The sequence below is a fragment of the Camelus dromedarius genome, chromosome 7 (assembly GCF_036321535.1).
Source record: "Camelus dromedarius isolate mCamDro1 chromosome 7, mCamDro1.pat, whole genome shotgun sequence".
NCBI lineage: Eukaryota > Metazoa > Chordata > Mammalia > Artiodactyla > Camelidae > Camelus > Camelus dromedarius.
This window is the reverse complement of record NC_087442.1, coordinates 46,614,266-46,639,236: the sequence shown is the minus strand read 5'-3', so window position 1 is coordinate 46,639,236 and position 24,971 is coordinate 46,614,266. Positions and strand designations below refer to the sequence as shown.

At 41.7% G+C, this 24,971-nt stretch overlaps 1 long non-coding RNA gene across 1 annotated transcript; it reads left to right on the top strand.

Moving 5' to 3' along the window:
• Positions 1-11,648: 11,648 nt before the first annotated feature.
• On the top strand, positions 11,649-16,283 carry LOC135321686 (uncharacterized). The gene is made up of 2 exons (XR_010381660.1): positions 11,649-11,915; positions 15,981-16,283. It is a non-coding gene; the product is annotated as an uncharacterized LOC135321686 (long non-coding RNA).
• The last annotated feature ends 8,688 nt before the right edge of the window (positions 16,284-24,971 follow it).

Below are 24,971 nucleotides of genomic sequence, written 5' to 3'. Positions count from 1 at the left end.
GGGATGTGCTTAGGAAAAGTTTTCTGAATAGATGAATGAATGTACGAGGATGAGCTTTTTCAGTGCAGAGGCAGTAAGTTTTCACTCCATTTAGCACAAACCCAGCACCTAAGAATTCTTTGGAAAGGCTGAGTTGGATTTTAAATGGATGGCACACAGGAAGATTTCTGCAGATACTTTGTACAGTGAAGAAAATTTTCAAAGAGCACAAAACAAAACTATTGAAAGCATTAAGGGAGTTGGCACTTAAGTGAGAGAGGGAGATGAATAGAGTCCAAATGTCTAGAGAACAAAGAATACAGTCCATGACTTTGGTCAAATTTTTTGAACTTTTCTGGGTCTCAGTGTTCTTCAGTACCAACTGGGGTTGAATAGTTCCTGTGTGCTGAGAAAACTACACCAGACAATGCCTGCAAAAAACACAATTCAGGGCCTGGTGCCTGGTGATGCTCATTCAATAAATGCTGACTTAAAAAAGAGAATGTCTGGCACGTGCACTCCTGCACATGAGGCCCAGGGGCTCCAAGGGAGGGCAGAGAGCCCGGATTCATGAGATAAGAGCTAAGTCTCCAGGGAGCCAAATCTCTAGCCCCAGGTCTCTTCATGTTTGTGTATATAGATACCTTCACCGAAGTTGCCTCTTTTTTGTTCCCTCCAGCTCGTGACCCCAGGGGTCATCTAGATAAGCTCCCACTTCTATAACCAGAACTTCTCCATTTGTCATGTGTGAGGTATTTCTCCAAAACTTTTCAAACAAGTCCAGACGAGTCTTAGCCCTTCAGGAAACTTGAGTACAAAAACTGGGCCTTTTGCACTGGTTTCCTCTCCCGCATTTCCACTCCTGGACCCTCACCAAGTCTACGCAAGCAAGTGGATGGCAGAAAGGAGAGCTGGAGCTGACAAATCAAACACTAAATCACAGGTAGTATTCATCTTTGTGCTTGTCCAATATGGGACCAACTCCTGCCTTAGCTGGTTTCAGTCTGCCCAGCAGTTTATAACTGATTATCTCTGACTACTCTGTGAGGTCTGTGTGATTCCTCTTTCTTTTTTTTTTTTAATGCCATATAATATTTTGAACTGACTGACTTCTCTGAAAACTTATGGTTGTTATTTGAGAGAAAAAAATAGAAAGTTTTCTTGCCCTTGGAAAATTTCTCCCTCAGTGCTTTGGAGTAACTGAATAAGGAGAATTGGGAGAAGGATGGCGGCCACGGCTTACCTCTCTGCCTTTCAAAATTCAAGTTGAAAGCAAAAAAAAAAAAAAAAAAAAAAAAAGTCAAGTTGAAAGCCATTATTACCACTTTAAGGAGTTAGAAGAATACCAAACCAAGCACCTAAGTTTTTTCTCCCATGAATTTTGAAAAGCAAACTTAAAAGTTCTCATGCTTAAAATTTGAGAGAGGAAAACATCAAAAACAAAAGTGTAAAATGATGGAGGAGATAATTTCTGCAGTTTAGAAAATGTTCCTGTATTTTTTTCCATTTCATCTGATAAATGAAAAAGCCGTCAAAGGAAAATAATACAATTGTACAGAGCTCACCACCTCAGTGATCACTGAGTGTCTTTATTCTCTAGTATCTCCATTTTGATTATGATAAATCAATTAGAAGTCTATATCAGGGATTATGATAAATCAATTAGAAGTCTATATCAGGGACTTTAGTGATATATTGGCCATGTATATACACATAAAGGTATGAGTATGTGTATAGACATATATTTGGTGACTCACTCTTTAAGAATCAACTTTTAAAATATTACTTGGAGCAGGAGTTGTTGGGGAAGATGGTAGGAAAATAAGAAGGACTCAGTCAGTCTTGTTTCCTACCAAATCTCAACACTGAGAAGTACATTCAGCAAATGTTTGTTGACTATATGGATAAATGAAATCATGCATTTAACCAGGATTGCATATTTAAATATGGTGGTAGTGTGTACCAGATTTAAGGAAGGAAATTCAAGCAACCAGGAGGAGGCTTCTGCAATGATGTGGGACACCCTGGTATTGCCATTCTGTAGCAGTTGTTGATGTTTTGACATTCATACTAGTTTTTAATTCTTCAAAAACAAACCATTGAACTTTCAACTTCTTTTTATTACCATGAAATCTGTGCACTAGACACCCTCACCTCATCCCTTGGCCACACCCCCACCACATTAGCCTTTCCCAGTTCCTAACTCACAGCCCATCCCTTGACCTTCACCTCATCCCTCCTTAGACCGTCCCACATCCTCTACCCTACCTTCCAGGTGCCCCCAAATCAAAATATCCTTGGTGTTCAAATAGCATCACCCAGTGTCTACACTCAGACCACCAATGGCCTGGCCAAGGGCTCTGGCTGTGGACATAGAAGGAAAGGCAGAGTGAGAGGAAATCAGAAGGAACAATCCACGAGACTTGGCAACAAAGTAGCTGTAGCAGAAGAGATGCAGAGCATGGCTAAGGAGGGCTCTCTGGTCAGCATGTGATGAGGAGGGTGGAGACAGAGGGGCAGTGCGGAGCAGGAGGGGTGTGAGAGCAAGAGAGGATGAGTTGGCTTGGGGCGTCCCAAGGTCAGTAGCAACGTCAAAGCCTGAGTGGCTTCATGCTGTTGCTGATTAGAAACAGCACAGATAGTACAAGATGTGTGGAACCCACACGCGTGGGGTCAGATTCTGGCAGCACTGAGGAGCAGAGCATCCCTGAGAAGGGGTCTCCAAATGAGGGCTGTGTTGAGGCTGCAGGGGCCTGGCTTCCAGAAGTGCCAGGCCACACTCCCCAGTTCCTACTGCTGAGGGCACCCAACACTTCCTTCCAACTATTTATTATCAATGCCCCTGTCAGTCTGCAGGCAGAGGAAGAGGCCAGTCTCATAAGCCATGTGTGGCTGAGGGAATTGTCAGAGCTTCATCTGAGGGAAAATCTTTATTCTTCTAAATCTCACTAATTCAAATGAAGAATTCTCCTAGGAGAAAGTTCTCTCCCCAGAGAGAAAGTGCAGCTGTGACTTGGAGACCTGTAGGCAAGTGTGCCGGGGCTGCTGTAGGAGACCACCCACAAATGGGGTGACGGAAGCAACAGGTATTGACTTTCTCACATTGCTGGAGGTGAGAATTCTGACATCAAGGTCGGTTCCTCCTGAGGGCAGGATCTGTTCCAGGCCTATCTCCTTGGCTTATAGATGTCTGTGTTCATATTCACCTGCCTTCTTCCTTCATCTTTACATTGTCTTCCCTCCATACATATCTCTGTGCCCAAACTTCCCCTTTTTATAAGGACACCTGTCATATTGGGCTTGCATCCACTCTTACGCCCTCACTTTAACTTGATTCCCTCTGTAAAGACCCCATCTCCAAACAAGGTCACATCCTGAGGTCCTGGGGATTAGGGTGTCAACATATGAATTGTGGGGGGACACATCAATCCACAGCAGCAAGTCAGAGGGAAAGAACAAGTGCATGGGGATGTACCCGGACCAGGAGGGCTCCGTCCAAGCGGGCAGCACTAACGGTCATCGCCTTGGCCTCAGACCTTCGGAAATCCCCTGCATCTTGTTTTCCCAGTTCTCGTAATCTCATCCCACCAAAAAAGACATTTAAGTACATTCCATGCATTTCTGGGGAGAAGCTCACTCTGCTGCACTCTGTACAACGTGCTAACTGGGTTTTAACTGAAGTTGTTTCAGTGGTTTGGTTAAACTAAAGATCTCTAAGGCAATTCACCCATTCCTTAAGTCTAAACAAATCTGAGCCTGGTGTTTAAGACAGGGCACAGTGCTAGACCACCTAAAGCTCCATCTCCTTGGGGCAAATTAGGATGGTGATGAAAGTAGTTGGTGACCTTTTCCATTCTTGTCACTGCAGAGAAACCCTATGTTGCGTCTCTCCAAACTGGTGAAAGCCACTGCCAGTGAGGCAAAGGGTTTGCACTCAGGACAAGTAAATACAGGCTTGGGCACCAGTTCTGGCGGGGCCCCAGCAGTGGGCCAGGTACCGTGCTCAGCTGGAGGATTCACCTGTGAGTGGAGAGCTTGCTGGGAGGGAAAGGGAATTCTCACTTTCCCACAGGGAGGTGGAATTTACAGTGGGCAGGCCTGGATGCTCAGAGACAGGAGACCAAACCCGCTGCTTTCAACCACAGTGCATGTTTACTGGTTGTACGAATGTTTTGATTGGTAGGTTTTCACGCCATACCAGTTGCTAAATACGTTTTGTTTTTTTTTTTAATCCCTGGGCATGAGCATATGGTTGGAGGGAAATTGGGAAGGGGGTGGAAGTGGTAACAATAGGCTTTAGATGGTTACAGAGGTTAGAGAATTCGCTTGAGGAAAATGATCCAGATTCAGCACTTCTCAAACATCTTAGTACCGCTGTAAAACTTTTCCACTCTAAAAACAATGCAGTTTATATCTACACGTTAAAATTAAAATCAAAGAATATTTATAACAGGTGTGCATTCATTGAATATAATAACTAACACTTTACATGTTAACATAAATAGCATATTTTTCATGAAAATTAACTATATTTCCTCCCCCCAAAATGTAGCAAGAAGACTGTCATGGGTTTTGTTTTTGAAAGTTTATTTAATGTCTGGACTCAAAGAAGACAGCTAGAATCTCATATCTACTTCTGCAATCAATCTTTTTGTTATATGTTTTAGCTGAAGTATGTTATGCTGTTTTAGCTGAAGTATTTGAAGAAAATCCAGCCTTACACATATATGTCATTGGAAAAGGCAGGATTTTCTAGATCTCTTGAAAAGAACCCAGGATTTTCCATGGGTCCTCTCGTCTCACTTCGAGAACTACAGAACTAATGGTCGTATAATCTTTTTACACCCTGCAGTTAGAAGACCTTCTCTTCTAACTACACTGTAATGAGGAGATTTCAAACTTCAGGATTTTAATCCACAATATACATTAAAAAATTAAATTTGTCAGCATCATGTGCATACCCATAAAGTCTCAACTCTTTCTACCTTCACACTGGAGGCATCATCTTTGTGCTACAAGTCACTGTCTTTTACATTGTTTGCAATAAGTCAGTTTAAAATATTGATTAGAAACAATTACCAGATACCTATATTTAATTACGAGACATAGCTTCATTTTACGCTTCCAACTCAGAAGACCCAGACACTCTTAACTATGCACTTACAAATAATATCAAAATATGTATGCATAAACCGTAAGCAATGGGAAGTATTTTGTGAATTTTGTAATACCTTCTCTTTTTCTTGGCCTTTCGAGGAACTATGTCATGTGAATCATGGTGACCACTGATAACGCAAAGGAAGATAAAGGAAACTGGGTTCATTGCCCAACTGTTTCAAGCCCAACCCTAATTAGCAAATTGTGGCTCTCTTTGCTGACCAAGGGGGCTTGACCTTAGCAAGACTCTGGGTGTAGCCACAGGAGACTGACCCACAAAATCTTAGTAAGGTAGAGACAGTCTTACCTTGAAAGCAGCCCACAAGTTGCTTTTCTGAGCCAGCGGTTTGTAGAATATCATGCGCTACGTAATACGGTTAACAAGGGTGACTGAGTTAGAAGAGACCTGGCCACAGACGCCAAAACGTTTAAAGAAGCCCACCACAAAGTTAAGTCTTGGTAACAATAGTTCTAGCCCGAGTCTCAGCCCCAGTGCACAGAAGGAAGGAGGGAGTGGAGGGAGAGAAGCACTCCCTCAACCTTTTCCAGAAAACAACGCTGACCTGAGACCATACCAAGCATGAAAGGCCCACTTCCACCAACCTTTTGCACCCTCTGCCACCTCGGAAGGTCCCTCTTCCTGAATGCCCAGTGCAGACCACTGCCCTTGTCCTGTCACTCAGGCTATGATCTCTCCAGTGCTATCCCCCTAGCTCAGTTGCCCTTCCTTTCAGCCTCAGTATCCAAACTCTGGTCCCTCACCTGGGAGTCCCAACAAGATCGATGTCCCTTGTATGTTTAACCTTCAAGTTTTCAGTACACCTCTCCTGAGCCCTGCCTTGTCCTGTTCTCTGTGCTCAGCCCTGAGACGCAATCAGTGTTCCTGCCACCCTATCCCCTTTACCAGGGCCATTTGCATCTTTAGAAGTCAGTTTAATTGATGGTCCTTCAGTAGAGCAGCACAAAGAGAAGTGAAAACACTCACGTGCTGTGAGGGAAATGTTGGGGACCGCAGAGAGGTCACGAGGACATCTTGCACTGTCACCCCCAAAGTTACCTAAGCTATTCCTGTCAAGAGAAAAGGGTCATGCCCCAGGCAATTTGAGTCTCTGATTTGGTGTGAATTCCCCTACTCCCCTTACTAGAAAAGTAAGTGAAGTTTTTTTTCTAGATTTATTTGAAGAAAAGCCAATAGCAGTTCTTTTAGCTTTAAATGAGGATTTTTAATGCATGGCCTATGATATCTGACATTGTTACCCCAGGTCTGCTGATGGGGTCTAAAGAAAAAGCCAAGAGACCCTAGAAAGGTGTTGCCAACTGAGTGTCAATCAATGTGTCTTTCCCACAATGACGAGGTGTTTTTGTACTTGTAAAATACAAAAGGGAAAGGATACCTTTCTTTCTGCCCCATTGCAAATCATCGAGTTCACGGCAGTGTCTGGCAGGCTGAACTTTTCTGACACCACACTCTCCTTTCCTTTGTGGTTTGCTTTTTCTTGGTAGTGATTCTGTTCCATAGTTTTCTTTCTCAGTCTGTTCCTCTCTCGGATGTTATGTAGCAATCCAAAGTCAAGTATGACTCTCCACTAAATCGTAATAAAGATGGCACTGATCCGCATCTTGATTGTATCCATCAGGAGACTGATGTCCAGACAGATTTCATATGGAGAAGAACTAGCTGTCTGGGTTTCCTGGGATCACAGATTGATTTGGGCTCATGGAAGGTTTTATAACCCCAGCTAGGTCCTGGAGAAGGTCTCATGTGCCAGTCAAAGGCTGCAGGAGACATTTCATTCTCAATTCTATTGTCCCATGAAGAAGGTTAGGCAGACACAAAGGGAAAAAGCAGCATGTTTACTCTTAAAGAAATATTAAAGCAATTATAATTATTGGATTGCATACAGAGATTAAGGACATACAGGAATAGGAATAATAGAGATAATGTGGTTTATTTTAAAGTGTAAACACATATATACTCATGTTTTGTGGAGCAATAGAGGAAAATTTCTTCTGAAAGAGAAAATAAGCTTAGGAAAGCCAGACTCATGAATTCATGCACATTCCTGGCTTTATGACCCCAGGGTTTTATTCAGTTAATGGTAACTTTCCACACTAGGCTACCAAAATAAGTTTCCATTCTGAAGTTGTTACTGCAAAGTAAGTAGCTTAAGTTTTGCTCTCACACCTCACCGGATATTAATCTTTCAGAGTTTTTGCCCTCCCTTTTGCAATGTTCCTAATTTTCATGCTTCTTATTGAGAAATGGCTGCACAACTGAGGATATCCTGCTTGGTCAGCAGTATTACTTGTTCTGAATGGCAATTCTCAGGAGATGTGCCTCTGCTGTGACTGCTGCTTTGGGGAACAAGCCATGTGCCCTAGCAGTTCTGAGGTTTGTTGCATTCAGTTCTATTTCTTTGACTAATCATGGTCTTAAATAGCAGTGGTCATTCAGTGTTTGTTCTCTGATAGAATTGTCATTTCTTATTTAGAAGCACTGGACATTTTTAGAGGTGGTTCCCTCGTATATGTACTTTTACATCAAGTGATGGAAGAAAACACATTTTAGGAGCCCCAGATACTCAATGAAGCACCATCACATTGAGTAGAAACCATTGTATGGGGGGGAGGTGATTTGAATGAATAGTGGTCCCAGCAGGATTTGTTTTTGGACTATGACTTCTCACAGGACTTTGTGGATTATTTTGTTAGTGCCAAGAAATCAGATCAGGGACAAACATGAGCAATTTTTCTGAGGTTCATACCATTGAAGGTTATTTCTTTATTTAAAGGGGAGAGTTCGTTCCAAATTGGGGAAAATTAAAAAATAGCTTGGAGGACTTAAGTCCTAACTCCATTGCTATCTATTACTATGGAACAAATCACCCTAAAATTTAGTGCCTTCAAACAATAGCCAAGTTATTATTCATAATCCTGGGGTCAGGAAGTCAGACCCAGCTCAGTGGGATGGTTCACCTCTGCTCCATATGGTGTTATTTGAGGCAGATCAGCTGGGGCTGGAAGATGAGAGATGCTTCTGTGCTTAGGGTACTGCTGCTAGCTGAGGGCTGGGATCACTCCTTTTTCCTCCAAGAGTCTCTGTCTCCCCACGTGGTCTCTCATCATTCAGTGTTCATAGTTACATTGAGGTAGCTGGAAGTAGCTGGAAGTCTTCTTACAGCCCAGAAGTCATGCAGGGTCATGTCTCCCATATTCTACTGATCAAAGTAAATCACAGGGTCAACCTAGATTCCAGTAGAAAACAGACTCCACTTTCTGGCTGGAAGGAATTATTGATGGCCATTTGTTTGCTGAAAAGCTGCTACAGTGGCTGGCTCCCAACAAGGTGCTTCATATTCCTTCACTTAACAAATTAATATTGAACAATTGTCTCAAAAAATAGGGTTACCTTATTTTATTGACTCTAAAATATTACCAGTTGTAATACGCACATTGTTTTATATACCCTTTAAAAAGAAAAAGGCCACCAAGTAAACCATGACATGGCATAAATTGTGATGCATCTCAATTTCAGAGATATTAAAGGTGGGGAAAATGTACGTGTTAGAGTCAGTGAAAAATGGCAAATATCTGATATAGAACAGAGTTCTGAAATGAATGGATAAAAATCCAACGTTTAGAAACTAGTCATTATTTTTATCTCTGGCTCCATTAAGTGAGTATCAACTCTCATAGTTCTCATTCTGACTAAGGCACTCATCCCGGCCATGGCCTGATAGAACAGGGCCTTAAGGGATCATTATCTACCCCTTAACCTCCTCATCAAACTGGGGAAAGACAACCCATAGGAATCAGGTGAATAATTGAGTATTTACAGCTCAAAGAACAAAGTTACACTATGTTGGGAAGCTGATCCCTACTTCTCGTTGCTTTGCACCACTCAGCTCAATCAATACACCTAGTCCTTCTACTGCCTGTTTGGTTTTCTTTTAGTTCACTACTTTCACAATGGCTTCATAGATGCCATATACTAAGTCATAAAAGCAGTTATTACTGTATTTCCAAATTTAATCAATGTTTATTGGATCCCTACCTTGTGCCACACAGTGTGCTAGATGCTACAAAGGTCAAAAAGACAGACACGCAGCCTTCCATCTCATAACTACTGTCTGAAGAGGGAGACAGGCAGTGGAAAGTGCAATAAACATCTTACATCATGAGGGATCCTGTAAGTACTATGAGGGAAATAAAGAAGGTGAAGAGGGGAAATAGGAGGAAACTCTTTCATACAGAGGTCATCATGGAAGAACATTCTGACAAAGGGATGTTTAAGCAGAGACCTGTGAAAAGAACAGCCATGTCAAAAGCCAAGGGAAGGTGGTCCAGACCAGACAGAAGACATAGCAAGTACAAAGGTGCTGAGGTAGCAACGAGCTTGGCATGTTCTTGGAACTGGAAGTACACTGGTATAATTGGAGTACAGGAGCAAATTTCTCTAAAAATCATAAAACACATCCAAAATGCATGTTCAAATTTTTTCTATGTTCTACACAGGCAAAACAAACCAAAAGTCTTTAAAAAAACAAAAAACAACAAAAAGCAACTGGACATATAAACATCTCTGGGAGGGAAAAATGGACCCTGAGTTTTGTTCTTTTACTTCTTAGACTAAGATGAGACTGTTATTTTTGGATTTATATGCACCTATTCACTAAGTCAGTGTTTCTTAAATATGAATAATGAAGCATCTCATTTGAGGAAAAATATTTTAAATTGTCAGTGTTCACTTAAATCATTTTAATTATAATGATTCTTTAAGATGAATGAAGTGTAAATGCCTTATGCTCACAGCTCTTACGCAAATTTAAAACTAAATCAAGTTCACAAATTAAATACCAACTAAGCTACAAAACCAATAAAATACAAATTACTGACATGAATTGAGAGTAATGGATGGTGTTATTTGCTGCCACTGAATTGCTGATGCTTGATTACTAGTGTTCTGTATCACTTGTTGCAAACTAGGACCATCATTTGAACCATTATTGTTATCATCCTCATTGCTTATCTTTTTCAAAAATAAGCTTCCTTTTAACAACAGATCCATTATCTTGAAAGGTCATTGAGCACACTCCAAAATACAATATTAAAATTAAAAAATACTATTTAACCAAAAAATTCTTTGTTTTTTACTACTACATTTATATCTAACCATTGCTAATTTGTGTTAGCTATTGACTTTGTGAATATGTACGACTGGTCAGCTCTGGGGTCTTTATGGTCTCACATGCCAATGATACAGGCCATCCCATTCTCCCACCACCTTTCTCTATGGAATGACTTGTGAAAGCTTAGAGTGTATGATGTAAGGTAATTTGGCTTCACTTGGTATTAACATGACCAAATGTTCAGAGCAAGTGCCCTTATGAAATTGCATGGAGTCCTTCGACAAGAGGAGCAGTCTGAGAGTTCCAGAATATGCTATTACTTTAAGATGGCCATAAAAATGAAAATCCAAAAATGTTTAATTCCTATAGATTTTGTGGACTCAGGAAATATGCCAGAAGAGTCCAGGCTGAGAAATAGTACACATACTAATAGTGGGGTCAAATGGAAGAATAGGTCATCCAAACTGTTTTACAGCATCAGGAACAATCAACCCAATATGGTTATAACCAGACTAATGCATGCCACAGGGACACAGCATGGGATACTTCAGCAGCTTAGAAAGAATGTGAATAAGGAAGCATTAGAAAATGTACTAACTAATAAAAATGATTAACACTTACTATGTGTCTACAGTATCAGGCATTGTGTTAAGTAACTAATAAATATTAATGATGGTTTTTATTAGCTACCACAGACATATCCAACAGAATCATATGGTTCTGATTAGGTAACTTTAAAAAAAAGGTAGGAGGGTAATTTGTTTCTAATTTACCAATATCAGGTCTAAGAGTCTAAAGATCTCTGAAGAGAACTTTCCTGTTCAATTTCCACAGACCCAGTATTTCCCTGAATTTCAGACTTGAGTATCAGTACACATCTCAGACTTAGGGCATCAGTGATAGATGGTGTCCCAAGATGGCTGCCAACAGCTCTTTCCTTCCCTGTACATGGATACTGCTCCTTGCACCAAGAAGTGAAGTCCTACTCCTCTTCCCTTGAATACGGGCTGGGCTGACCAGTAAAATACAGCAGAGATAACAGTTCAGAACTTGTAAAGCTAGATCATAAGAATCCATTTGAAACTTCTGCCTGGCTCTCTTGGAATGCAACTACCTGGGATACTTGCTCTTGGAAGCCAGCTGCCCTACTGTAAGAAGGTCAAGCAACATGCATTGGCACTGCCATTGACAGCTCCAGCTGAGCTCCCAACAAATGGCCAGCATCAACTGGCCTTTCTCCATTCCCTAACATGGCATTAGTTTTCTTCATCTTATTCCTGTCATCCACCTTTGCTTACAGTCTATTTGGCCCCACTCAAAGGGAAACTCCATGAGGACAAGGATTTTATCTGTCTTGTTCACTGATATATCGAGTGCCTAGAATAATGCTTGACAGATAGTAGGGCCTCAGTAAATATTTTTTGAATGAATGAATGATCCCTGGACCTGTCTCGGAAAGGGTCAATACGTACTGATGTGCATCTGCCTTCCTGACATTTAAGCTAACGTTTCCCCTCCTTCCTGCAGGTCTGAACATCAACACGCATGGCTTTTCCAGACTGACATGGGGTAGAAAGGAGCCCACCTCATTCCCATGTATTTCACACTACTTATATTTGGCCTCAATACCATCTGGGTGTTAAATTCACAGTAAGTGACCACAAATCCTTCTCCCAATCCTAACTTCCTGGAGCTCAGGTTCAGACTGGACTTTGTAGAAGAGCCCATGCAGGTCCAGGTGGCCGATCCTGGTCATTCACCTATTTAATTAATGTCAGTAGATCCCCTACTGTGTCTCAGGCCCTGTACAGAGGGCTGGTGATATGTTAGGGAATAAGACAGACTGGGCTCCATCACTCAAAGCTAGCATTTTAAGGGATACCTGAAAGATAAGATAACTGTGGAATAATGGTCAAAGACACCAAGGAGGCCACCTTGAAGCACAGCCTTGGGGTGTGAAATGGAGCTCACAGCCCTCCTACTTCAGTTCAGACTGGGCTCTGTGGGGTACCCCAGAGCACCCTTGGATCCTCAAAGGTCCTGCAGCCTTTCATCAACCTGAGACTATACCAGCTTTCCTACTGTAACTGCCCCTTGTAGATAATAAAACCTCACATTTGTATGGTACTCTGAGGAATGATAACAGCCAGCATCTATTGGTCCCTAGCACCACGAAGAGCACAGAACAGCATCCCATTCTCATGTGCTTCACAATTAACTTGGGAGGTGGGGGCCATCTTCGTATTTACAGGTAAAAAACCAGAAGCTCACAGAGGCCCAATGATCTGTCACACAGCTAACATAGAGCATTCAGAATTCAGATCTGCCTGACTCCAAAACTCAAGGCTTTTTCCTTAACACCACATTGCTGTCTATTAAAAATTATAGTAAAATGCCTTGGTGTCAATACTTTTAAAATTTCATGTCTATTATCTCTTCTTGCCATTATGTATCCTTCTAAGTCAGCAAAGCCAAGGGTTGCTATCCCCATTTTAGAGAAGAGAAAATTCAGTCCAATGAGACAAGTATAATAGAAGTCATTTATGACTACCAGGCAGGACTGTGTACTCAAAAGTACAGCACTCCCCCGCCAAAAAGAAGTACGGCCCACATCAGCTGCCATTGCACCCAGCATACATAAAGATTTAATTCTTTGGTTAATGATCTGTTTAAGTCTCCAACTGCTTCTTATTAAAATATTAAGAGGGCTTATACTCCAAGCAAATTGTCACATACCATCTTATCAGGGTCTGTCTGTCAGCAGAGAAGGTTATTTCTTCTAATGTAAGGCATCCATAGAGTAGAGTTCTAGGCACAAACTCCTTTTTCAGAAAACTACTTAGACTGGGCCCTAACTGGAGACACTCCTTTATTGGCAGCGGTTACCTGACTACATTAACAAGTGAGCCAGCCAGACCCAGAACCCCTGGCCTCCTGACCCCAGAACTTTTTGTGTCTGTACGACTCATCTACTGCCTTGAGCTCACTCTAGTTTGAATTCATTATCTTGGCACTCCGAGGGGACCCATGCAGTGCCTGAGGATCTACAGCTAACCAGGACAGACCCAGAGAAACAGCAAGAGGGCTCTCAAACTCTGTCTGGTGCAAGGATTCATGTTCTTTTGAATTCGTTCTTACTCTGTAAATATTTTGACTTCAAGGGTGTGTTACTGCGATGGAATCATTTGCAGTAAATAGAAGGCCAGCAACAGAACCTTCTTACATCTCCCTGCTGGAAGATGGAAGCACCACGCCAGTGGGCTCCGAATCCCCAGGACAGATACATGCGTGGCTTGGGGGTCCTTCCTCGATAGTCTTCTCGAGGCGACATTGGCTGTCGCCAGCATACTTGTGGAGCGCCACATAACCAAGATGCTTTGCCCACACACTGTGAGGGCCCTGGGAAACCCTGTGTCAGAGCCAAACAGCTGTAACCCTTCAGGCCTTTCAAAGCATTTCTAAAGCCCGGAAGAGCAGTGTTTTATCTGTATTTACCCAGGACCTCAACAGCAAAACCACACTCATGAAAATTTTCAGCAACTGGGGCTGTCAGAAGAGCAAGACACGTGACTAAATACACCTAGGCCAGTTTCCCTGCACTCCTATGCAGGGCTTGTTTTTGCTTTGCTTTGTTTTTAAATCTTCTTACCTTCAAAAAGCAATCAGATTGAAGGAAGTAAGCACTATAATAATAATAAACATCCTTCCTCCATCATGAGTTATTATGGAAATTTTTCCTGTACTTATTTTCTCTAGAATTCCTAAATTCCTATGGTACACATTCCCAGAAAAACTTTCAACTGAAGATTCCATGATGGGGGTCACTGCCTCACAGAAGAAAATAGATGCAATTGCCCAGAACCATTGAAGTCCTCTTCTTACTTCTTAGGTTTGCTAGCTAATCAGTCTCTCTAGACAAACTCAGATCTGTGATTTTCTTTTTCGAAAAGAATAAGAGACATTTAACTAAGGTATCTCAGGGACAAATTGCATATAACAATGTCTAGCAGATATTACATGCTCAGTGTGTTAAGTGCTTTATGTGCATCATCTCAGTGAATTCTCACAACAACCTTGTCAGGTAAACATTATCACTGCCATCAGCATCGTCATTACCTCCTCTTACAGATGAGGACACAAAAGACACAGCATGTGTTAGGAATCAGCCCCAGGTCATGAAGAATGGGGGTTCAAACCGGAATCCATCTGCCTGCAGAGCCAGCAAAGGTAACCACTGTGCTCTTCCGGTTTGATTCAGAGGTTGACACCACAGTAGGCACAGCATCCATTAGCAAATAAGGGCAGTTCCCAACTTCCGGTGATCCAATTTACTAACAATACACATATTTGGACTCCCAGTTGCAGAACCTCCCTACACCCTTAGTCCCCCTGCTATTGACACTTCTGCGAAGGGAGCCCCCTCCTTCCTTCCACCAGGGGACTCCCCGCCCTTCCCTGATTCCCCTCCTCCGCCGCTGTGCTTTCTGTAGGGGTGGGTGAGGGAGATGCTGCTGTGTTACCAGCACTGCAATTGACTTCATCAAAAATTTCGTTGATGTCCCTGCAATCTGCTCTCCAACAGTATGATTTCCATAGGAAAACAATATGTTAGTTTCAAACAATCAACCTACAAATGAGCCCTATCCATTCAAACTGCCTGTTTAAGATCTTGTTATAGTGAAAATTCCTATCTAACCTTATCTCTCCAATCCTAACAGTGAAAACTGTAGTGTCAGGATGAAGTTAAGTCATAGTTTCCTGTTTCACTTTTTACTGTACTTATGTAAAGCCATCATTAGTGCAGTTTCCCAACACCAGAAATTATTAGTCATTTCAGAGTTTAATGGCACATTTTGCGAAATCCTCTCCAATGCAAAACCACACAGCATCTGGGTTATCTGTTCTGTATTTCCTACCAGCCCTTCACCATTTTGAAATTATTTGGTACTTACTTTTCTGTCCATGTATTGAAAATGAAGCATTTTCATTCTTCACACTTTTCTTCTCTTTATATTCTTTTAGGCTTGTCCTTGAGATGTTCAATCTTAGTTCACTGAAATGAAAATTAAAAAAAAGAGAAAAACCAAAATTTCTTGTAATCTCTTTTAAGTTGTGAAAGTAGTACATGTAACTCATTAAAATTAGTTTCTTTTAACCAATAAAAAATCATCTTTTGGACTTCAATCTAATGAATCAATCAGAAAAGAAAATTGCATTGGTTGTTCTGAAAATGACTTTCTTGCATAAAATATACCTTTAGTGGTAATAAAGCTATCTACAAACTTGAGCACACATCAGAATTACCTGGAAGGCTTGTAAAAACACACATTGCTGGGCCCTACCCTTAGAGTTTCTGATTTAATAGATCTAGGGTGGGGCCTGGGACCAGCATTTCTGACAAGTCTCCAGGTGAAGTTGCTGCTGTTGGTGGGAAGACGACACTTCTGTAACCAAGCAGGACCCTATGGGGCTGTCCTGGAACAGACCGCCCCACCTCCCACCAAGTCCTCTGCCTGACTTCTGTCTGTGGACAAACTTTAGTGTACTAGGCTTCCCCGAGTTCCAAAGAGTATATTTAATCAGAGAAGTGAGAAAATGAAGGGAAAAAAAGGAAAACAGTCATGCAAGACAAAATAGTAATAGTTTAACCATTAAACAAAGTCAAGGACCTTAATTCCTCTGCAAGGGCTATAGATAATATTCTGTTGTTTTGAGCTGTTTTGCAGATACTGAAACTCCGATCAAGTGGAAGAAGCTAACTGTATGCTGATTACTGGCACACAGACCCCAGACTCGTTGGAACCAGAAGGTTGATGATGTTAACTCCTGGTTACCTCACCACCAACCAATCAGAAGAATGTCCATGAACTGAGCACACAGTCTACAACCCCCCTCCCTCCCCTGTCTCCAAAAACCTTTCTCTAGAAGCCTTTGAGGAGTTCGGGTCTTTTGAGCACTAGATGCCTAGACTCCTTGCTGGGCGCCCCGCAATAAACGCTGCACTTCTCTCTACCACAACCCAGTGTCAGTAGATTGGCTTTACTGTGCATGAGCAAGCAGACCCAAGTTTGGTTTGGTAACACTTTGAGAACCATTGGTGTAATATTAGAGCTCAGAAAAGCCTTTAAGTTCATTTCTGCCATATTTAAAGCTCTATTGGTTGCAATTTACAAAATCCTACTCCAGCTGGCCTGAGTGCAGAAAAAAGTTTATTGGAAGCAGCTGGTATGTTCCCCAGGCTCCAAGATAAAATTAATCAGGCCAAAGAGCAGGCAGATTGAGGGGCACAATCTCTAAGGATACCTCCTCTGTGAATGTGTGCCTCTTTCCTTCCCCAAATACAAGCTCCAATTGATCTGGACAAATAATCAAGGGAGAGATCTGATTGGCCAGTGGCCAGCTAATGAATTGCATCCCATAGGATCAGTGTTCACCCTGATTTAATCAGCTCAGATCACAGATGCATAGTCTCTTAATCCAAGTAGGGCGCCATGAGAGAGAAAGGTGCAGTTCTCAGACAAGAGTGGTGTGGGCTTGGTAGAGATTTTAAATGGCATCCATCACATCATCTGAACTCTTATTTTTCAAAAGAGAGAACTACCTTTGGAAAAAGTAAAGCCCTTGCCAAGGGGCACACAGCAAAGCGGAAGCCAATTTTTTGTTTGTTTGTTTGGAGGGGAGTTGCATGAGGACCCAAAGCTGGCCTGGAAGTGTCAAGTAGAGATTTGTCTCTTTGTCAGTGGCAGGCTGGAGCTGCTGGTACCAGCTCCAGAGAGCTGAGTGTTAAATATTCAGAAATTTGGCAAGCAGGTCAACCACTGGTAGCTGGAAATGTGCCAAAGTCAGAGTATTTACACCATGAAAATTAGTTAACTTTACAAACCAGCTCTTCTTTTTCATTTTTCAAAGAGCCAGTTTATCAGCGCGACATTGCCTAGCTCTGTGTGGGGAGAATTTACAATCAATGTAGATGTCATATTTCAGATGAGAACAACCTCAGTTTGCAATGTTTTCCAATGGTTGCCATTTCCAGTGCCACCATTAGCTGATTGCCTTGGGGCTGCCAGCTAGAACCCACTTTGCATATCCAGTCCCTCAAACCTCTCTCCCATGGTGACTGGTGCTCTCTCTCGCTCTCTGTCATTCATGCACAAAATGAGCCCACTGTCTTGTTGACCTTGTGCTGCCCTTGTTTCCAGATTCAAAGCCTGCTCCTTCCTAACTGTTGAACGGTAGCACTTCAGTATTATAAGAATGACGAATCTGAGCAAGTGCATATGAGACCAGAAGAAGTGTCTTTAAGAGATTGCTTAAAAAAAAAGACTAATAAGGCAGCCAATAAGCAAATGCCCCCAGGGATACTGACGGATGGTGTAATTATTTAAAGAAGGAAACGCATGTGCAAATTGCCCAAGTAGTCTTGCTCCAGGCTCCTGCTCTGTGGCTTGGCTGCCCACTCTCTCATTCCCATCAGGGGACAAAAGCCAAAAGAAAAAGAAACCTCGGTGACTGTAAGTGATTCCCCAGGCTCCTGGCCTCTGCCACCTGTCGCCAAGCCTCTGACGCACCTCCACTGTCACGTTGGCAGTGCTCCGTGCAGTCTCCTGCCCCACATTTCTTAAGAGGCCCAAAATGCATTTACTTCACTGACCACAAGACAGCACTGGGAGCTGGGGTGGGGATATGCAGTGTTTCCATCCAATCATGCTTCCTGGGCCAGAGAGCCTAAAACAACACAACACAAAGCTCCAGCCTTCCAGACAAATGTGGGGGGAGCTGCTGCTGCTGCTGTAACTTCAGCAAGATTTCCTGGAACGTGGGAGATCGCCCATCCGTCTCTCCATGGCAGCCCTGGAGTTACCGGTTAGAATACTGAAAAAATACAAGGATGCCAAGACAAAACTAAGTCCTGGCACTTAACTAATATCTATGGAAACAGAAGCATTTTACACCTTTTAATACTCTAGCTCCTTCCTTTTCCTTTCTTCTTCCTTCTTCTTCTTCCTCATTCTCATCTCCTCTACTGAAATTCTGGCCCCTGCCCCATTTTATAGTCATTGAACTCACGGTGAGCTTCCACCAATATACTAAAGTAGGTATTTTGAGAAACATTAAAATTATGTGTTGAGGTAAAAACAATGCAGCACATAGATTCAGCCACCTCCCTCGCTAAGACCAACCTGCCTCGTCTTACTCATTGTTTCCTCAACAATCTATGATGAACACAGTTTTCTTAGTGATGCTGGGTACAGCCTGCTTCCTGCTCCCACAGTCTCCTGTGGAGGCAGATACCTGACAAAGTAATGAGAACCTGGGGAAATACCTGGTACAAAGTGGTGCATAAAAAGGGCTAAAGTCATTCATACAATGGAATACTACTCAGCCATAAGAACCAACAACATAACGCCATTTGCAGCAACATGGATGCTCCTGGAGAATGTCATTCTAAGTGAAGTAAGCCAGAAAGAGAAAGAAAAATACCATATGAAATTGCTCATATGTGGAATCTAAAAAGAAAACCAAACAAACAAAGCATAAATACAAAACAGAAACAGACTCATAGACATAGAATACAAACCTGTGGTTACCAAGGGTGCGGAGGGTGGGGAGGGATAGGCGGGATTTCAAAATTGTAGACTAGATAAACAAGATTATACTGTATAGCACAGGGAAATATACACAAGATCTTATAGTAGCTCACAGAGAAAAACATGTGACAATGAATATATATATGTTCACGTATAACTGTAAAATTGTGCTCTACACTGGAATTTGACACAACATTGTAAAATGATTATAAATTAAGAAAAATGTTATATTGTTGTTCAAAAAAAAAGGCTAAAGTCACTGCATTTAGTTTTATTGAATTGTCAAAAAATGCACTGGATTAGTGCATAATGTAATGTAATCTTTGCAACAACCCTATAAGGTAGGCAGGGGAACAGTGTTGTTAATTTTTTGGTCCATCTGTCCTTCCTGGACTGGGAACTCCCTGGGAGAGGGACCTTGTTGTAGAGCCAGAGGGTCTTATAGTTGAAGGAACTATAGAAGAAAGCCATTCAGCCTGGCACTTCATACAGATGAGGAAACTGAGATAGGAAGGCAGCATAACGTAGTGGCAAAAGCAGGGGCTTCTACTTGTCACCTGGGTTCCTGTCCCAGCTCTCAAGCATATGCTAGACATATTATGTGGCATGTGACCTCTTTATGCTTTGATATCCTCTTCTGTCAAATGGAATCAACACTGTTTTCTCTGCCCATCTTATTGGGCTGTTACGAATATTATAGAGGTAATGGATGTGGAAACACTTTGTGAAACATTAAACGCTTATTACAAACACGATAGCTCTTTGTCCCTATCTCTCTAACTATGTTAACACTTAGTTTAAATGTGGTTGTGTGGGGACCAGAGTGTGAGCTCTTTAGGGACAGGGGACAAGTTGTACTGATATTCGTGTCACCAGCACTTAACACCGTGTCTGCTAAAACATTGCTTTAGACATATTTGTCAGACAGTGATTACTGGATAGCTAGTTAAATCATAAATATAACTCGCCCAACAGCAGTTCTGAATGTCTCCAGAGGTATTTCAGGGATAACTCATGAATATGCCCTCTGAGGAATTTCTCTTCCATCTCTAGTTCAGTTCCTATGGGAGAACTACAATAGGGCAAGATACTTACTATGATCCCACTACACCAGAAAGATCTCGCATGTTTCCCACCATAGCATTAGGGAGGGTGAGACTGAAGACTCGCCACTCTGAGATCTCACTCTCAAGAGGGTGTTTGCCATTTTCCTTTTGTAAACTCCATTCCAATTATGTTTAGGTTTGGCCAAAGACCTTAGGCTGGTGTCCCTTTGCAATCCTGCTGGGATGGAATGACAGTCATGAGAATGGAGCCATGAAGTCTCTAAGATGCAGCAGAGCGACTGGGATAGTCTGCTCCAGGTTATGGATCCACTGCTGGGCACACATCCCTGCTCACTTCCAGATGCAGATTCTGCCAGCACACACTCCCTGGAAATGATGTGCTCATTCTCATCAGCTACCTGATTAATTAATTCAAAGATGTTTGCCTGTGGAGCACCTGCTCTATCCTGTGCTTGAATCACTAATGGAGAAGTTGTTCTCAGAGGTGAGAGTAGAAGTCATGAGAGTGAGTGCCTTCAGAGAGGGCATGTGAGGAGACTGGGGGCAAGGAAGAGAACTAGAAGAGGGGAGAGAGAGAAAGTGAGAGAAGGAAAGTCAGGGAGTGACACGGAGAAAGTGAAATGTCATGGAAGCCAAAAAACTAAAAGAGAAAAAGAGGAAGAGATGAAATAACAGTGTCCTATCCAGTGGAGTCATCAAAAGGAGGTCTGATGAAAAGAGCATTAGATGTGGCAATAGAGAAGTCATTAGTGAGACGTGGGAGAAAAGGCTCAGCTGGGTGGTGAGTCAGAAGAAGAAAGCAAGGAGAGATGTAGCTGCCCAGGAAGGTGATGCTGTGGTGACAGCTCACATATTCAAGGATTTGGATAGGAAAGGATTGTTAACCTATAGTGAGAAGAAGTACCAGGATCAAATAAAGATATTTTCAGTTTGGGCAAGTTTCAGCACACCCGGTGATAGGAAGAAAAGAGTCAGAAGGGAGGATGTGAAATAAATTTTTTGAATATATATATATATTTGTCTCTGTCCCTGGTTCCTGGCACAGAACTCCTAAAATCCTTGGAATTTCCTAAGTGATAAGAAACTAGGAACATCTTTTGTTCTAATATTTGGTCTTTGACTCCAGTTCTTGGAACAGAGCTCCTCAATCCCTTGGAATTTCCTGGGTGATAGAAGTGTCTTTTGTTTTCTTAGTGGGCTCCTTGGTGAGCTCCCCATAGCTTCAGGATGGGGGTTGGTCACCAGAAGGGCCATGCTATGACGAGAGGCTTGGAAATGTCTACCCCATTCCCTATCTTCCAGGATGGGGAGAGGGATTGAAGATCAGGTTAATGATTGATCATGCCTATGTGATGAAGCTTCCACAAAAATCCCAGAAGTATGGGCTTCAGAGAGCTTCCAGGTTGGTGGAAACTCTTGGAGAGTGGCTTGCCTCTTCCTACACACCTTGCCTATGTACCTCTTTATCTGGCTGTGCATTTGTATCCTTTGTCATGTCCTTGATAATAAACTGGTAAACATAAGTGTTCCCTGAATTCTGTGATCCATTCTAGTAAATTACTGAATCCAAGTAGGAGGTTGTGGGAATCCTGATTTGTAGCCTGTCAGTTAGAAGTACAGGTGATCGCCTGGACTTGTGATTGGTCTCTGATGTGGGGGAAGTCTTGTGGAATTGAGCTTTTAACTTGTGGGTCTGATGCTAGCTGCAGGTAGATAGTGTCAGAATTGAATTGAATTATAGGACACCCAGCTGGTGTTGCAGGGAATTGCTTGGTGTGTGGAAAACTCACATGTCTGGTGTCAGAAGTATTGTGAGTGTGTGAGTAAAGGAACAAAAGGGTGGTTCTCCTAGAAATAGGGGAAGGTTCCAAAGAAGAGAATGACTCAGGGATCTAGATTTGTAGGACAGGATGGGTTTCACACGGCTGAGGTCAGGATGCTCTTCCTCCTAGCTTACAGGAGTCAAACGATGAAGATAAAGGGTCAGTGAAATTACATTATCAAAAGCCAAGTCCCCTGAAGACCATAGAAAAACCTGTTAAGCAACGCCAAGGGGAAAATATTTATACAGGGGTTTTATACAGGGTTTTGGGGTCTGAGTTCAAGTGGCTTAAGGCAGTTCTAAGGGAGGATCTGATTGGGACTGAGCAAAATTCATGACATGATAGTTTAGTATTGGTGGAGGCAACAAGATGCAGGTCAAGTCTTGGGTAAATAAACAGTTGTTTGACAAGTGAACCATTTGCCAAGGTAAGCAGTCTATTGTCCTGAGAAGAGAGCTATTTGAACAGATGAGCAAACTATTTGCCCAGACAAAAGCAAATAGGAAAGTTATTTATCAGTTTACAGCTTTTTCTTCCTCGACAAGAACTTCCTGGGAAGAGTAGTTGCCGTGTTGACAGAGATAGTCTTAGGCTCAGTCCTGACTCAGGCTCTGTTGATGCAGGTGGACTTTATGCTCAACACTGAGGTCCTCTTTAGGAGTGAGCATGGACCAGAAACACTACAGCAGTGATTCCAAACTTTGCTGAGCACTGAAATCTTCTGACGATCTTCAAAAAATATTGATGCCTGGTTTCTATCCCAACATATTGATTTAGTTGGTTTGAGGGAACAAGGACAGTTAAATGTACACCCACCCTCAACCAGGTGATTCTAAAACACACATTTAGGAATCACTCTAGAGTTAAAGGAGAAAGTAGGGATGAAATAAACATTTGGGTGATGCCCTGGGGATATAAGAAAAGAAGAATAAAAAGATTGCTAAGCCACAATTAATGTACTATGGAGCTTTGATTCTGAGTGTATAATTGAGCTTTGGGATTTTTGTTAAACAAATAGGTGAAAAGAATATCTTAGAGGAGTTTTAATTTATGTTTCTCTGCAAATGAGCGTATCTTCGTATGTTTAAAAGTCATTTGTAGTTCCTTTTCTATCAACCATCCCTTTATAACATTTAATGCATCTTCATTAAAGGTTCAAATACCAAGCTTCTTGTAGGTAAATCCTTTTTCTTCTTTTAAAAAATGAAATGGTTTTACTGCTATTTCTGATTATAAAAATGATTATGCTTACATTCTCATGGTAGAAAAATGTGAAGAAAATGTAAAGGAAAAAAGTATTACTCACAAACTTGTTGCCAAGAATACCTACTTTTTTAAACATTTGGGTGTCTGTTTTTTCAGGCCATTTTCCAGGCATTTGTATATAGACATGTTTTTAGAAAAACATGATTCATTCAACAAATATTTATTATGTTATGAGTATTACAAGGGTCATACTATATATACCATTTTGTAACTTGCTTTTTTTCACTTAAGGATGGATCATGGAAATTTTGTTCTTAGTCCGTAAGTGCAGACAATTGAGTCAACAAAGTAAAAAATATAATTCAACAGGAAGTAATTCAGTTTCTCTCATCCTCTCTGGACTGCTGTATCTGCTCATTCTAATAGAAATGATCTGGTGACATGGATTGACAGAGTAGTGCTACAAAGCTGGATGGACCCTTGTTCAGCTAGAGAGATAGAGTCATTTGTTCAACATTATTGATGAACTACTGTGTATCAGCTGGGAATCAATTCTAGATGCTGGGACTGTAACAGGGAAAGTTCCCTGACTTCATGTAGCCCGATGAATGAGACATAACAGACAAGAGAATCTCAGAGTGGGATATGTGTTATGAAGAATATAAAACCAAGTGATGTGACAGAGATTGATGGGGGAGCTTCTTTAGATTGAATAGACAGAGAAGGTCCAGTAAAGAAGAGACACATGAGTCAAGGTCTAATTGACAAAAAGGACCCAGGCTGGTAAAGGTCTGGGGAAGAGAATTCCAGGCAAAGAAAATAGCAGATCCAATGGACTTGACTGGATCAAGGAGCAGGAAGAGGGCCAGCTTGATGAGCAGAGTGAGAGAACGGCATGGCCAAGGCCAGAGAGGTAGTCAGTCTATGAAAGCTTTGGCAGGGAATTTTGCCTTTATTTAGAAAGCAATAGGACATCATTAGGGGATTGATGTGATCAGATCTACATTTTTAAAGAGATGATTCTATTTAGGATTGCCAGAAAACATACAGTATACCCAGTTAAATGTGAATTTCAGGTCAACAATGAATAATTTTTTAGTAAAAAATAATTGAAAATACTATTTTACATAATTGAAAAGAAATCGTTGTTAATCTGAAATTCACATTTAACTGGGTGTCCTATATTTTTATTTGCTAAATCTAGCAACCTTGTTCTGACTGTAGTGGAGAATTTTGTGGGAGCTGGGAGGTAGGAGCAGAGCAATTCTTCAGAGGCTTTTTGAAAAGTCCAGGAAGCTGGAGTGGTGGCCCTAGACATGAGAGATAGTGGACAGATACAGATCTGTCTTGAAGATAGAGCCAAAAGGTCTTCCTGACAGATTGCTGTGGGGCAAGAAGGAAGCAGAAGCATCAAGTTTGACTTCTAGATTTCCAACACCTGGGTGAATAATTGCAAAGTAATTGTGATTTTCTCTGTTTGTTCTATGATGTCTGCAGATGTGTGACTACTGAGTAAATAATAATACAGCAAAATAAGAAGAAAGTGGTTTAAAGCAAGTGTAAGGAACCTCTTTCTTATTGAGAACCAATAACCCTCCATCTCTACGTCCTCAAATCAACAGAGATCAGTATACTTAAAGCCAGTTCATGTATTTCTGTTTCTTAGAAAGACAACTTTAAAATTTTTACTTGGATTAAGAAAAAGAGGGGACATAAAATGTTATTGAATATTCAGAAAAAGCATTAATTATATGTTGGCATCATCCAACAGGTAGTTCTCATTACACACAAGGAGTAAATGATAGTGAGGAGATGGGAGGGTGGAGAGAAGAAAGAACAAGGCAGAATGGGAGAGATGCTAAAAGGATCAAGAAGGCAGGAGAACATAAGAGATACTGAATGGGTTTGACCTCTAAACTGCCTGATGGAACATCCTCTTATTCTGTCAGTGAATCCCAAGGCATTTAAGATAATGGCTTATTTTGGCTAACAACAGCAGCTTACAAGTCTGAGGAGTGGGAT